Raw genomic sequence first — 17,366 nt, forward strand, 5'->3', positions numbered from 1 at the left:
CTGACAAAGATAGAAAATGAGACTTTTCTTTTTATGTAAATAACCTTTTTTCTAATATCAGTACTTTTGTCAAACATAGCGTGTTATTAATACAGTTACAAACATTCTAAATAAAATATGTGCAAATATATTCATAGATTCATCACGATATTTCAATACATCAATGAAGGCTTATTCCAGGGAGACAGGGGAATTTAATGGTGGGAAATCTATTAATTCATACTTCAAATTAAAAGATAAAAGCAGAAAAAATATCAATAGATGCCAAAGAAGCATTTAATAAAGTTCAACAATCATTCTTATTGGAAAAAATACAACTTCTTAAAGGAACTAAGTGTCATGGGACAGCATCTCGTGCCAAATAGACAGCATCAGCTTGAAGGGTAAAGAGCATTCCCAATAAAATCAGAACTGGAGTCCTGCCATCTTCTGCTACCTAACGCTGCTATGGAAGTTCTAGAAATAATAAAAGGTATAGCTTTTAGAGTAAAGAAGACGAAGTTATCTCTATTTGCCTGTGATATGATTGTGTACCTAAAAAACTCAAGAGTTACAAATTTAAAACTAATAGGAGAGTCCATTAAGAAGACTAGACTTTGGGTAATGAACATAAATTTCAAAGGTTATCAAATATAATAAATTCGACATAAAAACAGCCTCAGTTGAGGTCCTCGAGGGTCTTAGTGGTGGGTGGCTGATAAAACAGTGGTGGGTTAGAGTGGGGGCCTTGCTGGACTCTTCATGAATAGAAGAAAGAGTCAGAATGGGCTTGGGCCCAAGGCAATGGACTCTAATATTCTGAAACTTTTCTCTCTGTTGATTATTTGTGTTGCCCTCTGTCTGTATCTCCACAGAGGTTCTCTCTTTAAAAAAACTAAGAGAACCTATCTATGGGCTGGTCCTCTGGCCACCCCAAGATGAGACGACAGGTAACAAGATGTCTCACTCAGCACGCAGACAGCCAACCCCAGAGAAGCGGTTGGTACAGTCCTCTCTGAGCCCAGTGACTGCTACAGAAGGTGGGGGGGGGGGGGGGGGGGGGGGGGGGGGGGGGGATGCCTTGAGGCCAAGGACATGATCCTGGGAGCTCAGCAAAAGTCCAGGAGATTTCCTGGGTGTTTCTCTTGCAAATCTCGGGGCAAGCTCAGGAATTTGGGGAAACCAACCTCTCCTGAGTATACGTATGTGCTGCTGGTCCTGCTGCCTCCCTCCAACGGAAGGTGCCTCCAAAAGGCGGCTGGGGTCAGAAGCAGGGGTTTTGTTTCCTTGGTTTCAGGCAGGATAAACATCCTTGTCCAGAGCTGTCTGAAAGAGTGATTTTCAAAACCATGGGTCATGACCCATCAGAGGCTAGAGAATCTATTTAGTGGGGTTTGAGCAGCATTATTTGAAAAATCAAACTAAATGGAAGGGGAGAGAATACAAAATGCCGGAGACTTCACACGGAGGAAGAGTATGTGCTGTTTCGTGACTTCTTGATTTCAAGCGTGTGTGTGCGATGTGTGGTGTGTGAGTGTGTATGTGTGAGTATGTGTATGTATGTCCGGTGTGAGAGTGTGTGTATGTGTGTACTGGCTCGTGACATAAAAGTTTTTCTTTTTTTTTAAAGATTTTATTTTTCTTTCTTCTCCCCAAAGCCCCCTAGTAGATAGTTGTATATTTTTAGTTGTGGGTCCTTCTAGTTGTGGCGTGTGGGAGGGTACCTCAGTACGGTCTGATGAGTGGTGCCATGTCCTCGCCCAGGATCCGAATTGGTGAAACCCTGGGCTGCCAAAGCAGAGCCCACGAACTTAACCACTCGGCCACGGGGCCGGCCCCTAAAAGCTTTTCCTTACTGTGGGTCACAATCAGAAAAGATTTGGAAAGCACGGCCAGCTCTCCCTCTTTCTCGGTAGCGGTTTCTTCTGTGCCTGTCTCTTGTCTCTTACTATCAAACAACTCCTTGGTGGCAGCAATTGAAGTTTGCAGCTAAAATTTTCTATAGGAAAAGTCACGACTGCCCCCATTCTCTGGTTTTGGAGGAAGAAGGAGAGGACTGTGACAGAGGGAGGCAAAACCCCGTAGACAAGGGGCTCCCGGACAAAGAGTTATTTGGAGTGTCAGGCAGCTGGAAGCAGTGAGGGCAAACACATCTCAACACAGCTGGAGGCAAAGAGAAGGAGTCGCTCAGCCCAAGCTCTTGGCATCATCCTTGCCGTCCCCTTTTCTTTCATTCCTGCATCTAAACCATCTGCAAATTAGGTCTGCTTTTACCTTCAATATATATGCAGAATCCAACCGCTTCTCACCATTCCTTCTGCAAAATGGCGGCCGGAATATAGAGAAGTTGCCCCATTAAACCCAGGTGGAATTTGGAGACCATCTAGGAAAGACACCTTATGATCTTATTCTGGCTATTTACAATTAAATTTGTGAACCATTGAGATGGAAGACAGCACCCTCGTAAGAGCCTTTTAATCCACTGTTCTATTTTTTTAAGTGACAACACATCCTCTTTCTCTGTGTAGCCACAACCTCATGAGATCTGTGAAACTGGCTCTCTAATGGGACCTCGGTCCTTCAGGCTTGACGTTCTCCTGCTCACATATGGGGTTCTGCCTTTGTGAGTTTGGGTTTTGTGGCACAGAGACTTCCATTTCTTCATCACGAACCTGGGCAAGCTGGAGCTGAGTCATCTTCTTGGAGGTTGACGCAGATCTTTCCATGTGACCTGGCGAAAGCTACCTCACTAGTCTGTGGTGTGGTTTCTCCATTTTTAAAAAAGGGAAGGCAGTTTTTGTCTGTCACGTTATATTTTTGTGACTGATGGTAACACCCTGAGAAATGTCTCTAAACATTTTATGGCTCAAATCAATGACTTATAAAATTAAGCAGTATACTGAGTCTCCTTCTGAAAAGTCTGGAAAAACAGCATCAGGTTTTAGGGGAGAACTTGTCAAAGTGCCCTTCAGATTGGGAACTAATCTTGAATAGGTCGCTGGTGGGTAAGGACAACGACGTGGGTCCAACCACAGTCCTGGTTTATCTGCCCGTGTCCCCCTGGTTGAGAAGCCCTGGTTCCCGAGGGAGATGTTGAGACAATGAACTTGCACGTGGTACAATTGGCTACTTCCCAAGATGTCAGGCTGAGCACAGCAGTGGCTTGATTTTTTATTGTGTACCATCAGTTGTTTTGGGGTTCCAGCAATTCTGTATTTTATAGACTCAAATGAAATTGTGGAAAGATGTCAGTTACTTAGAAATTGCAGGTTCCTCTACTTTTTTTGCTTTCCATACTGGGGCCCTGTCCCTAGTCCTGTGCCAATTCTTATTGTATGCAAACAAAGAATCTTATGAATGGTGTACAGAGGACTTTGTTTTTAAAGGACTACTGGAAAAGTTGATCACATCAAGCATTTTCTCTGGAGTTGTTATGGTGTCCGGTGGTGGACATAGGTCGGATGCTGTCCGTCCCTGGTATTTGGACAAGGAGATACCTGCCCAGTGATGAAGTTTGGGTTCTCTGCATCAGCAAGACCCTCATCAGGAGTGGTGGTGGGCGTGGACTGCTCCCACTGCATCTTTAGAGGAATTGCGGGGTCCATTTGCAAGAAGACTGACTGGAGTGAAGGCAGCATTCTGAGCTCGCCGAGTCTAGGAGATTAAGTGGTTCATACGTGAGTCAGATCTGGGGTTTGGTCTCAGTCATTTCTCGTTCTACCTTCAAGCATGCTGCCTTGTGCTCAATGTAGGGCGAGCTCAGAGCTGCCCAGTTGCCTGTCTTCATCCTGCTTGGCTCAAGTGTTGTTTCCAAGAAGACTTCCTTCAACCCCCCAGCTCAGATTCAGGTCCTGTGTCTTTGAACTCTTCCAGCAGCTATTTAGTTCCTCTGGTGTTCCTAGCCCATCTTATTGTAACTGCCTCTTTGAGACGTTGTCAATTCCTTGCTGGTAGATATTTCTCTTAATTCATTTTGGTGCACCCAAACCTGACGTAGTAGCCTCTTGTATCAGTTAGCTATTAGCGTGTAACAAACCACCCCAAACTCAGTGGCTTAAGACAATGGTCACGTGTTATTATGGCTCATGTGTCAGTGCATCTTCTGGGTGTTGGCTGCTAATCTAAGCTGCATGTGGCTTATCTCAGCTGGACTCATTCATGCACCTGGGGGCTGTCTGGGGCCTCTGCTCTGGACAGGACTTGGCTGGGGGAACTTAGCTCTGCTCCACATGTCTCTCACCCTCCTCACAGGACCAGTGAGCTTGTCTGGGCATATCCTTCTAGTGATGATGGCAGAAGAGTAAAGGGCAAGAACAAATATTAAGACCCCTTGAGACTCAGGGTAGATACTGGTAATTCTCTGTCATGGCCACCTCATTCTGTTGGGCAAAGCCCGTCTTATGATCGAGACCATGGTCACGGTGGGGAAATACACTCTGCCTCTTTGGGGGAGAGGGTCCTGCATAGTCACATGGCAAAGGATGGAGATAAGGAGGTGAAGGAGTGGGACCACGAACCTGACCTGTCACACTCCTTGGCCCACACCTTTAGCACTTTCAGGCTCAGCTCAGCCTCAATTCTGTTCTTAGTGAGAAGGATTCAAGTTTTCCTAGTCTGGTGCAGACCCAGCACTGCTCACCAGGCTTGCTTCCCCACTAACCATCTGGTTAATGTCTGGCATCCAGCCCAGGATGTGCACCCTGCTTTGAAACAGTCAGGAGGGGCTTGCAAAGTCTTGGAACCAGCCCTGCAGGTTAACCCACTGATTTCTGAGAAATCTCATGGCACCTGCCTGCCTGCATCATAATATATGCTCTTCTCTGGCATTCTTCTTTGTTATGTCCACCCACCTTCAAACCACCCACCCTTCCTGCCTGGGTGCCCTTGATGTTTCTTACCAGAGGATAAGAATGAGGGTCTTGTCTGCCAGCCCATGCACCACTCACGGCCTACACCTGTCTTCTCTTTGCCTCCCTCCCATGGAACTGTCAAGTTTGAGGTCTTGAAACTCAGGTTGGAGTGTCAAGTTCCCGTGCTCTGTTTGTTGTATGATATGACAGCTGAACAGAAACTAAACAAGAGTACACCTTGTGGGTTTAAAAACAACTTTCGTATATTTTATTTCATTTCATTCTATGAGCCTCATGCGATAGGGGGATTTTAAGCTGAGAAAACGAAATTTAGGTGAGTTCTTTCCAAGCTGTAAGCAGCTATGCCCTAGATGAGGAGGTGAGGACAGAGTGGATGGTGTTTAAGGCTGGGGACCTGCTGGAAGAGGGCTTGGAGACTCTGGGTACCACTCACCTCCACCAGCCTGGGTGTCTGCCTGAAAGAGCTGGGAAGAGAGCCCAGCTCCTGGAGAACCAGGCCCCTGCCTGGTCCTGGGGGCTTGGGTGGAGAAAGGAAAATAGAGTGGGTTATACTGGACCAGCTGTCTTCCTGAGCTGGGATTCAGGGGCTGTGAAATGAGAGGAAGGGGCTGCCCAGGAGGCAAGGGAATTCGTTTGCAGGTGGCTTTGTAGCAATGCTGTGTGTGAGTGGGAGGGAGGAAGGCCATGCACAGTGCTCTGTGCATCCTGGAAGGAGGGACGGGGTCCCCGCTGTGTGCACCTCTCTCTGGTGCACCCTCACCTCCAAGTGGAAAGCCCTGATAACTGCCTCTGCAAAACCAGTGATTAATGCACCAGTCCCTGAAAAGCATAACCATTAGAGAAAATGTCCCTGGAGGACTTTGCCCACGCAAAGATGGACCTCAGATGAATATCCAGTTTACCACTCTCAATGCCAACCTGCACTGTCACCCAAGGAGTGCTGTCTACTCAAGGCCACAGATGCTTCATCAACTTCACTCTTGTGTTTATAAAGGAAAATCTCGTATAAAACCACCCATACTTGTTTAAATTTCCCCATCCAAGTGAAGCATCACCCGGTTAAGGTGCAGAGGCTAATGTCTGACCTCCCTGCCCTTGGGAAGTTGGATGGAAGTACCCGACTTGCCACTGTGCATCTCAACAGCATGGGAGCAGTGAACTCTATCCAACCACCGTGGGGCAATCCCAATGAGGGAAAAGCCACCGTCAACTGAAAGACAGTTGGGTGTGAGACATAATGGTTAGGTGCCTGGAGAAGAGAAACTGGCACCCAGGCCTGCACGGTATCCCACACTGTGTGGGCCTGCGCACTTGGGGAGTAGGATGTGCTCCACTTCTAGCACGGGGAAGACAACCAAGGACCCTGGTGGGGAGAGAGGAGATGCCTTGAGGGGAAACGAGCACATGCAAACAAGATGAAGGCACCCAAGGGGTTTGCGATCTAAATCCAAATCTTGTGTCAGCAGAGTCCTGCTGACAGCCGGCACTGGAGTCCCCTGGGTCACGCGTCACTTGCTACGGCTGTTGGGCAATTTTCACTTCCTCAGAACTATAATCACCTCGCTTCAAAGGAAAGTAGGGGAAGAGTCAACAAGCAATTGGGAAATAAACTCCACATGCACAGCTGAGAGGGCATTGTGGGTTAGAATTTCTGCCAGAAAGTGTGGGCATGAGTGTGCATTCGTACATTGTGTATATTTATGCAGGTGAGTCTGTGTTTGATAGTATGTGTGTTTAGCTTTGTATGAGTGTGTGTGTGTATGTGGATAGGTGTGTCAGTCTGTATCTGAGTGTGTCTGCACACGTGTGCCTCCATGTGCGAAGTGTGTTTGTGTGTGTGTTTCTGTGTGACTGTCTGGCTTTGTGTGTGTGTGTGTGTGTGTGTGTGTATGTAAGTGGGTGTATGTCTATGTGTGCCCACGCAGATGTGGATGTGTATGCACACATGTGCCAAAGGAGGGTGGGTGTGGAAGCAAAAAAAGAACCATAAAGAGAATCATCGAGCCAAGGGCTGAAGTCAGAGCAGTGTGTCCTCAGGGGGAGGATGCCAGATTCCAAAGGAAAAATTCCTTGGTTTTCTTGCTGTGACAGTGGCTGGAAACCACAGCCCCGCTGGCAGCGTCACGTGGCCAGCTCGGATCTTTTCCTCCTGAGGAAGTTAGACAGAGGCGCAGTCCCTTAGCTCTGATCTGGGAGAAGAGCCTAAATGCCCTCGCAGCTGGGTCCCCATGTGAGGCAGCAGCCTTGAGACTTCCCCTTTCTCTGCGGCCCTGCGTCTGTGCGACCTAAGAGTTTAACCTCCGCAGACAAAGCACCCCAAAATATGCTGAGCCTCTGATTCGGTTGCACTGGGCTTTGGGGATTTACAGTAGGGGCTGGAAACCTTTCAAATGTTGCCAGTCCTTGTTTTTCTGTCTGGGGAAGCACGTGTGTCTGTGTGGAAGGGGAAGAAATTGAGAGACACAAAAGGGATTAGCTTTCAAGAGACAGCAGAGGGATAAAGAAAGAACAACCCCTCCACATCCACATTACTAAAAATCCTCCTACCGTCCTCTCTGCCAGCTTCTTGCTTAGGTCCAGAGTTTGGGGGCCAGGCTCTCTTGGTCTTACTTGTAGGAAGGTCAATGTATCAGTTACCTACGCCACAAAAATACTGTGCAAGCATCATGTCAAAACTCAGTGTTTAGTTTTCTCTCTCATTCCAATTATTTATTGTATTAAATTACTTTATTTATTTTCAACAACGGGGCCTGACCCAATCAGATGAGTTGTTACAACAGACCGGGACCTTCCTGGAGACAGCGTGAGAGGGATTCAACATGAGGGAGGTCAAAGCTGGCTTTAGAGATGGAGGGGACCAGGTGACAAGGAATGGTGATGGCCTCTAGGAGCTGACAGTGGCCCCTGGCTGTCAGTCATCAAGGAAACAGGGGCCTCAGTCCTACAGCCCCAAGGAATTGAATTCTGCTGCCAACCTGAAGGAGCTTGCAAGTGGGTTCTCACCTGGAGCCACCAGAAATGAACACAAGCTGGCAGCCACCCTGATGTCAGTCTTGCAAGACTCTGAGCAGAGAAGCCAATTGCACACTGCTTGGATCTCCGGCATACAGAACTGTGACCTCTTTGATGAGTTGGTATTTGTGGAACAGCAATAGGACAGTGATACAGCCTGTTTACTCTTTTTGAAGGAGAAAGGCAAAATTAAGAAGGAAAAAATACAAACTAATATCTCACTAAATTAGCCTTCCACACCTACACTGATACTCGGTCCCCCACAGCGGATAGAAATTGCCCTAATTACCATATCTTCACCAGCAATGAGTTTTATAATTTTATCTTAATCATTGACATGAGAAAGTGTCAATTCGTTGTTATTTTAATTCACATTTATTTCTTTGCATTCTAGTGACAAACACCCTTTTTCATGTGATTCTCAACATAGTAGCTGTTAGGAGCATGCTTTCTTCATTTCCAGCTGGATGAATTTTTCTGTTTAACTTTTACAGCTAATTTCTCTGTTTCTACAGAACCCGCTACACATTAGGTGTTATAAAAATATTTGCTGAACGAATGTCTGAATTAATAAATAAGGAATGAATAAATGAGGCTTCAAGCGCAGGCAGGGAAGTTTGCTGCTGAGGAATTCAGCATCTTGGTGTCAGAACAGGATTGCAGGGGGCCCAACGGAATCGGCTCAGTAAAGCAGAGACCAGCCTGACATTCAACTGCCCTTGGCCACGTCAGCCTGGGAGGCAGTTCGCCACACAGTAGCCAGTGGGGGAAGAAGGTGTTTCAGATGAAGAGCTGGGAGCTGAGGCAGGATTGGAAATCACCGTGGATGGCACTCGGCTGGCTGTCGGGTCACTTTGGGGTGGATGGTGGCACAGCCCATTGCTTTATGCAATCAGAGATGCAAGATTGGGTCAGAGTTTGGGTTTGTTGGAAACATATTTCTTACCATTTCTTTTTAAAATGTTTATTTGTTTGGAAACCATTAATACAAAAGTAACATATTTGCTATTTTAAATACTTCCAAGAGTTTATCCTAGAAGAGAACACAGGCAGTACACTTTTGGACACTGGTCTTAGCAGCATCTTTTCGAATACCGTGTCTACTCAGGCAAGGGAAACAAAAGAGAAAATAAACAAATGAGACTACATCAGACTAAAAAACTTCTGCAAGGCAAAGGAGATCAGGAACAAAAGGAAAAGACAACCCACCAACTGGGAGAAAATATTTGCAAATCATATATCTGATAAGGGGTTAATTTCCAAAATATATAAAGAACTCATACAACTCAACAACAAAAAAACAAACAACCTGATCAAAATACGGGCAGAAGATATGAACAGACATTTTTCCAAAGAAGATACACAGATGGCCAATAGGCACATGAAAAGATGTTCAACATCACTAATTATTAGGGAGATACAAATCAAAACTACAATGAGATATCACCTTACACCCATCAGAATGGCTATAATCACCAAGGCAAAAAAATAACAAATGTTGGAGAGGATGTGGAGAAAAGGGAACCCTCATACATTGCTGGTGGGAGTGCAAACTGGTGCGGCCACCATGGAAAACAGTGTGGAGATTTCCAAAAAATAAAAAATAGAGATACTACGTGACCCAGCTATCCCTCTACTTGGTATTTATCCAAAGAACATGAAATCAGCAATTCAAAGAGACTTATGCACCCCTATGTTCATTGCAGCATTAGTCACAATAGCCAAGACGCAGAAAGCAACCCAAGTGCCCATTGACTGATGATTGGATAAAGAAGATGTGGTGTATGTATACACAATGGAATACTACTCAGCCATACAAAAGACAAAATTGTCCCATTTGCAACAATATGGATGGACCCTGAGAGTATTATGTTAAGCAAAATAAGCCAGACAGAGAAAGAGAAACAACCGTATGATTTCACTCATATGTGGGGAAGATAAACAAACACATGGATAGAGAGAACAGATTAGTGGTTACCAGAGGGGAAGGGAGGGTAGTAAAAGGGGTAAAGGGAAACATATGTATGGTGATGGATAAAAAGTAGACTATTGGTGGTGAGCACGAGGCAGTCTTTACAGAAACTGATATATGATAATATACATCTGAAACTTCACAATGCTGTAAACCAATATGACCTCAACAAGATAATTTTTAAGAATACTTCAGGGGCCAGCCCAGTGGCGTAGTAGTTAAGTCCACATGCTCCACTTTGGCGGCCCAGGGTTCACAGGTTCGGATCCCAGACACGGACCTACACACTGCTCATCAAGCCATACTGTGGTGGCGTCCCACATACAAAGTAAAGCAAGACTGGCACAGACGTTAGCTCAAGGACCATCTTCCTCAAGCAAAAAGAGGAAGATTGGTAACAGACGTTAGCTCAGGGCCAATCTTCTTCATAAAAAAAACTTCAAAAAGTTTAGAAGTATATAAAATACAAGGCAAACAAAATCCTTTAACCCCTCTCTCCCCTCAGATAAGGATTTATATACATAATATTGAAAGGAAAAATAGATTGAGCTCTACATACTGTTGGCTACATATTTTATTTTCTCTTAACCAAACATCTTGGATATATTTTCATGGACATGGATTTCAGATCAGGAAACTGGAGTCTGTAGATTCCCAGAGGTCCCCATGGAGAGACTTCAGGATGCTCAAGGATGTAGGAGCATTCCACAGATCTCTGAGCCTGCTATCACTCCAAAGATATAAAAACAAAACACCTCCCACATCATTTTTAAGTCTTTTTTGACATTGTGACCATTTTATGAAATTGTGATGCCTTTTATGAAAATGCCTCTAGATGCTGAATATTTTCAAGCTCAGAAACTCGAATTCTGTAACTTACACAAGCTTCACTATTTAAACTGGGAGATTAAGAATACGTATTCAGTGGGGCCGGCCCACTGGCATCATGGTTGAGTTCATGAGCTCCACTTTGGCACCCTGGGGTTCACAGGTTTGGATCCTGGCCACAGACCTAGCACTGCTCGTCAGGCCATGCTGTGGCTGCATCCCACACAAAATAGAGGAAGATGGCACAGATGTTAGCTCAGGGCCAATCTTCCTCAAGCAAAAAGAGGAAGATTGGCAATAGAGCTTCCTCACACACACAAAAAAGAATATGTATTAAGTCAAAGCATAGATAAAAATCTCAACTTGTACGTCCCTTTCACATGAGTGGGACATATCACAGGTCTTTGGGCTTGCTCTACCTGCCCTGGCCTCACTGCTGTCTCTGTGCGGGTTTGGTTGTTTCTATCAGTGTGGGCACCACCAGTCTTTTAATAGGTGATGGGCCAGTCATCAAAGCTTCAGGCCTCTTTTACCAGGTCTATGAGGACTCCATGCCCTCAGAGAGTAGCATGCCGTCCCCTCCCAGGGCAGTCTCTGCGTGTGGCTCATGGGGCCACCACCATGTGACTGGCAGGCATGACGTGGGCATCTGCTGACGGTTCCCCACACGTGGGCCTGCCAGGTTGCAGGGGACAAGGGGGATAAGGGATGGCCAGGGAGGAGCCAGGGCAAGAGATGGCGACGTAGCATCTCCTTAGGAAGTATTAGCTTGAGTAGTTTGCTAATGAAATTTTGAGATTTGGGTTTTGTCAAACTGTCTCTTTGTGTGACAGAGTAGAACAGAGTGTTGGTCTGGGTCCAAGGACTGCTAACTCAAGCGGCCAGCTCCCATTTGGAACGAGTGTGCTTTCTCGTCTTGAATGCTGGTGGCTTGCGACACCTGAGGGGGAGGACTACAGGTTCATAGGCAGGTGCTCGGAGCTCACAAATTGGGGCTGAGTTAGCGTGTCAGTTTGAGTCATCTGAGAAGCAGAAGCCAAGATGCGATTAGGTGGATGAGAGATTTATTGGAGGAAATGCCAGTGAAGGATAGATGGGGAAGGGGCAGAAGGAGGCAGGAAGAGTCTTCACGTCTCGATGCAGGTCTGACACCTGGGAAAGGAGAGAGGGAAGGACGGAGTCGGCAGAAAGGGCCTCAGACCACAGTCTTGGCTGATGGCAGGTCCCAGGCACAGGTGCTCAGTGGAGGGGTCTTGCATTGGGGCAGGAAAGCCCCAGCTCTGATCCTCGCACCATGTTGTCTTTGGCTGGGAGCAGCCTGGCCAAAGTGTGGCCTTGGGGCAAACACTACACAGGATCCACAGCTGCAGCGGCTGGAGGCGTGGGTCCACCTGCATGTCTACCTGCCACAGGTTCTCTTGAAGGGAGAAGTGAGCATCTCCGTGGGGACTTATGCGTTATCTCAGTGGGCAGCCACTCTGCTGAGATATTACTATCACCTCTAGCATGGACACCTCATCCATCCTGGATGATGGAGACCTGGCTTTGCCAGAAGCACACGGAGCTCTTCTGGAGGCAGATGGTCACCTTGGATCTTGTCTCTGCGGTGACCCAGGAACCAAGACCCTTACCTGGGACTGGCTCTCTGCCTTGCAAGTCTGGAAATGTGAGCGGCTGGCCTGTGCTGAACGCTATGTACCGGTGATTGTGTTCATCTTCATGGCACTCTAGGAGCTGGGCACTGTTGTCACCTTCCAGGATGGACAGGAGACATCTGAAGCTCATGGATGCTCAGTAACTTTCCCAGAGCACACAAGTGGTGAGGGGGAAGCTGAGGTCAAACCCAAGCTCTCAGTCCTTAGAGCCATCGTGCTTTTGCCTCCATTGTAAACACGCCACTCAGGTTTGCTCAGTGAATGAAAACTGTTTGAAGAAATGCAAACCGTTGCTGGCCTAAACCAGAATGCTGGGCTACAGACGCAGAGAGGAGGCTGGGATGAGGGAGACCATAGGAGGACCCAGAGAGGCAGATGGACACTAGAAATCAGGGTTAGGTGGGAACTGGCAAAACTAGGGTGAATCTGAAATTCATTCCTTCACAATACACACTTTCATCAAGTCTCCTTGTTCTGGGCAGTGTGCTGGCCACTGGGCACATTCTGTCCCCCAGGCTCACAGTCTGATGAGGGTAGAGACAGCCTTGCACGGAGGTATGAAAACTGTGCTAAGGAAGCATAGAAGACGACCTCTTCACACTGCCTCCAGAGACCAGAGACAGCTTCCTGTGTGACATGACAGAATCTAACAGGAGAAATAGGTGTTTTCCAGGTGGCCAGGGAGGAGGGACTTCCCACGCAGAGGGGGCAGCAGGCACAAAGCCTGGCAGCACACTTGTGGGGATGTCGCATGGTGACAACCAACCGCAGCGTTGGTGAGAGAACAACGGAGGGAGATAAGGCTGGGAAAACAGGCAAAGGTCAGCCCAAGACGACTTCCCCTCAGAGACTCACCCTCAGCAAGAGGATCTTCAGCTGGGCAGTTTATTGTACCCCAGCTTTATTGAGGCAGATGGTTGATCACTAAGATATGTGTGGTTTCTGACCTCAAAGCTGTGTGTGTGTGTGTATGCCTGTGTGTAAGGGTTGGGGTGGGGGAGAGATTGGCACTCAGTAGATATACATGTAAATAAATACGTAATTACAAAATGAGAAAGGGCCATTAAAGTAAATGACTGGGTGGCATTAAGAGACTCCTAGGTTTTATTTTACTTTTTTAAATTAATTTTTCTTTTGAAGATTGGCACCTGAGCTAACATCTATTGCCAACCTTTTTTTTTTCTCTTCTTCTCCCCAAAGCCCCAGTACATAGTTGTACATCCTAGTTGCAGGTCCTTCTGGTTCTTCTATGTGGGACACTGTCTCAGCATGGCTTGATGAGCGCTGTGTAGGTCCACACCCAGGATCTGAACACGCAAAACCCTGGGCCACCAAAGTGGAGTGTGTGAACTTAACCATTCGGCCACAGGGCCAGCCCCAAGACTCCTGGGTTTCAAAGGCTCCCTCTGTTAGCCCTGTAGGATGGAGGTGGGAAGTGGTGTGCACAGTCCAGATGGGCCAGGAGAGGGTCAGAATGAAACCGCTGGTAGTGGGAATGTAGAGAAGCAGCCTTGTTTGAGAGGCATGAGGGAGTTAGAGGATGATGCATGGGGCTGGAAGAGGGGAAGAGCAAGGGGAAACTGACGCCAGCTCATTGCCCAAACTGGAGTCTCCCAGGAACTCTCCATCTCCCAGTGATGACAAGGACTCAGGGGCTGTCTCAGTCCGTTGCGCTGCCATAACAAAACTCCACAGACTGGACTTAGTTCTCACAGTTTTGGAGGCTGGAAGTCCAAGGTCAACATGATGGCTGATTCAGTTCTTGGGGAGGGCCCCCATCCTGGCTTGCAGATGACTGCCTTCTGGCTGTGTATTCACATGGCTTCTTCTTTATGTGCTCAAGGAGGGAGAAAGTGAGATCTCATGTCTCTTCTCATAAGCACACCGATCCCATCATAAGGGCCCCACCCTCTTGACCTCGCTTAACCTGAATCACCTCCCAAAGGCTCCACTTCCAAATGCCATCACATTGAGGAGTGGGGTTTCAACACAGGAATTTGGGGGAGGTGGGTAACACAGCATTCAGTCCATAACAGAGGCTCTTTCTGGAGAAGAGGGGCGACAGGAGGCAGGGCTGGCCCACGACTGGATCATGCAGAGGACGGAGGAATCGAGCAGCAAGGGCGAGTCCACTGGGGGCATGGCGTTGAAAGAACCAGAACAGGAAGTAAGAAGGCAGTCCAGAAGAGGAAGAGCAGCCTCTGGTGTCAGAGATGGGGACCCCAAAGGCCTAGGAATAATCATTGTTGGGGTGGGAATCCTTGCGGACATCCATAATTCTTTCTTAGGTCGTAGTCCTATGAATGGAACACAGGAAAGCATGTGTTCAATGATTCAGATCAATAATTTCATGGCTTTCCATAGGGGCTTCCACCTACCACACCAAAGAGTGCCTGGTCCCACTCCCCTGCCAACACTGGTCCTCACTGGCTTTTTTTGTTTTTGTTTCAGTAAAATTTTTATTAAAGTGTGACATTGTGTTAGTTTCCTAGGGTGCCATAACAAATTACTACAGCCAGACATTGATTCTCTCACAGTTCTGGAGGCTGGACGTCTGAAACTGAGCTGTGGGCAGGGCTGTGCTCCCTCTAAAAACTCTAGAGGAGGATATTTCCTTGCCTTTTTCTAGCTCTGGGTAGACGTCAGCAATTCTTGGTATTCTTTGACTTGCAGACGCATCACTTCAACCTCTGCCTCCATCTTCAAATGACCTTCTCTTCTGGGTGTCTGTTTTTCCTCTCGTTAAAAGGACCTTGGTTACCGGATTTAGGGCTCACCCTAAACCAGAATGATCTCCTCTCAACATCTTTAACGTAATTACTTCAGCAAAGACCCATTTTCCAAATAAGGTCACATTCACAGGTAGTGGGGGTTAGGACTTAGACACATCTTTTGGGGGACCACTGTTCACCCCACTACAGACACACATACAGAAAGGTCCACCGATCCTAAGTGGGCAGTTCAATGAACTTTTGCACATGGAACGTGCCCGTATAACCATCACCTAGAAGAACATGGGAACCGTAGTCTTCACGGACGCCTCCTCTGGACATCCCCACCTCTTCTCCCCAGAGTCAGCCTCCATCCTGACCTCTGTCGCCATCCACCAGCTTTGCTCAGGTCTGAACTTCATGTAGATGGAATGCTGTGTGCCTGGCTCGGGGGGGCACACCAGCTCTCCACCTTCAGTTTCTTCTAGCAGTCTACCTAGGAAACCAAGAGATCCACCTAGTAGCTGAAGAGGTAACAAGAGAAGTTAATAAAATAACCAGACTCACCAACAGTACACCAAAGTAAGCAACTTGTCTCTTGAGAAGCATTTAAACAGCTAAAATAGAGTTTCAAAAAACGTATTTATAATAGCACCCACAAAATAGAAAGCTAAGACTATCTTTAATAATAAATATCAAGGACCAAATAAATACAACTAAAACAAGCTAAAAAATATTTTTTTTTCTGAAGAGACACCTATGTGTTGGAATGGAAAATTCTATGTTTTAGAGTGAATAACTTTCCCAAATGAAACTGGGAGAGTAAACAAGTGGAGATACTTACGAAAATATTCTACAGGAAGAGAGATGAGGGGGAACTCACTCTGGCAGATTTTATACCGTGTGGTGAATCTAAAACAAGTGTTTCTGACCATCGCTGGTACCAAAGGAAGCGGCAGATCAACCAATGGACAGTGAACAGCAGAAACTGATCAGTATTTAACACGTTAGATGGGGTGTCACTCATTAATGGGAAATAAAAGATTTCTCCATCAAGGATGACACAATAATTGGCAAGCTATTTGGGGAAAATATCCTCTTCTAATTTTACCACACACCAAAACAAACTGCTGATTTAGCAAAGCTCAGTTATTTTTAAAAATAGGAAAGAAGAAAAAAAAAAGGAGAGAGAATAACTCTTTGGTTTCTGGATGGAATAAGGACTTTCTAAGTTTAAAACCGATGGAAGGCATTAAAAGGAGAAGATGGATTTGAATTCACATAAAACTCTTGTCAAACATCACAAATAAATGAAAGCCAAATTATAGGCTGAAAAAATATCTTTTTCTGCAATAAACTAGAGTGAGAAGGGATTTAAAATGTTGATAATTAAAGAGTTCATAAGAATCACGGAGAAAAGCTGGAATATTCCACTAAGTAAATGGGCAAAGAAAGAGCTTAGAAAATACAGAAGGATGAAATGCAAGAACCTTACAACAAATGACAGTATGGTCAATCTTACTAAGAATCAAAGAAAAGCAAAATTGAAGAAAGAGACCAATTTTTGCCTCTTGACCTAATAATTAATAATAGAGTTTGTGAAGATGTGGTGGATAAGCTGTGTATTTTTTAATCTAACAATGAGAGAGTAAATTTTTACAATCTTTTTGAAAATCAATTTAGCAGTTTATGCCAAAAGCTTAAAACATTTTAATATACTTTAAGAGGAAAAAAATCACAAGGGTTTAAACTGTGTCTATATAATCAATGTAAAGTAAATAAAAGTACTATAGAAAATGAAGAATATATACCCACAACTTGCAACAGTACACCCTCAGTATTTGGTGTTCTCTCCTTTATAAACCTTTCTAATTTCCAAATGACTTTTATTTTCAACAAAAAGAAATTAGTAAAACAAGCACACAGAAAATGCTAAGTACATTCCATGTACCATCCCAAAGGAACCCATCCTGCCACATGGTATCAGGATCAACGGCAGTAAGATACAAACAATGGGAAACAGACGAACATATCTTCTGGCTCCTAATAAACTGAGTGACAGCACATTAAGCCAATCAATAGGTAGTTATTTGGTGATCTCCAAGTAAATGACATCTCCCACTAAACGGAATTTACTCCACTTCATTGAGCAGATGAGGTCATGTTTAGACTAAAAGGTTAATGAGCAGGACTTTTTCAGGCAGAAAAGCAAGAGGAGGACCCTGTTCCAAGAAGGACCATGTGCCAAGACAGGAAACCTGAGCCAGCCGTGTGGGCGGGAAAGAGGTGGATGAATGATGATACGGATGGACGGGAAGGAAGGGGCTGGACCAGTAAC

This window comes from Equus quagga, chromosome 17 (assembly GCF_021613505.1).
Source record: "Equus quagga isolate Etosha38 chromosome 17, UCLA_HA_Equagga_1.0, whole genome shotgun sequence".
NCBI lineage: Eukaryota > Metazoa > Chordata > Mammalia > Perissodactyla > Equidae > Equus > Equus quagga.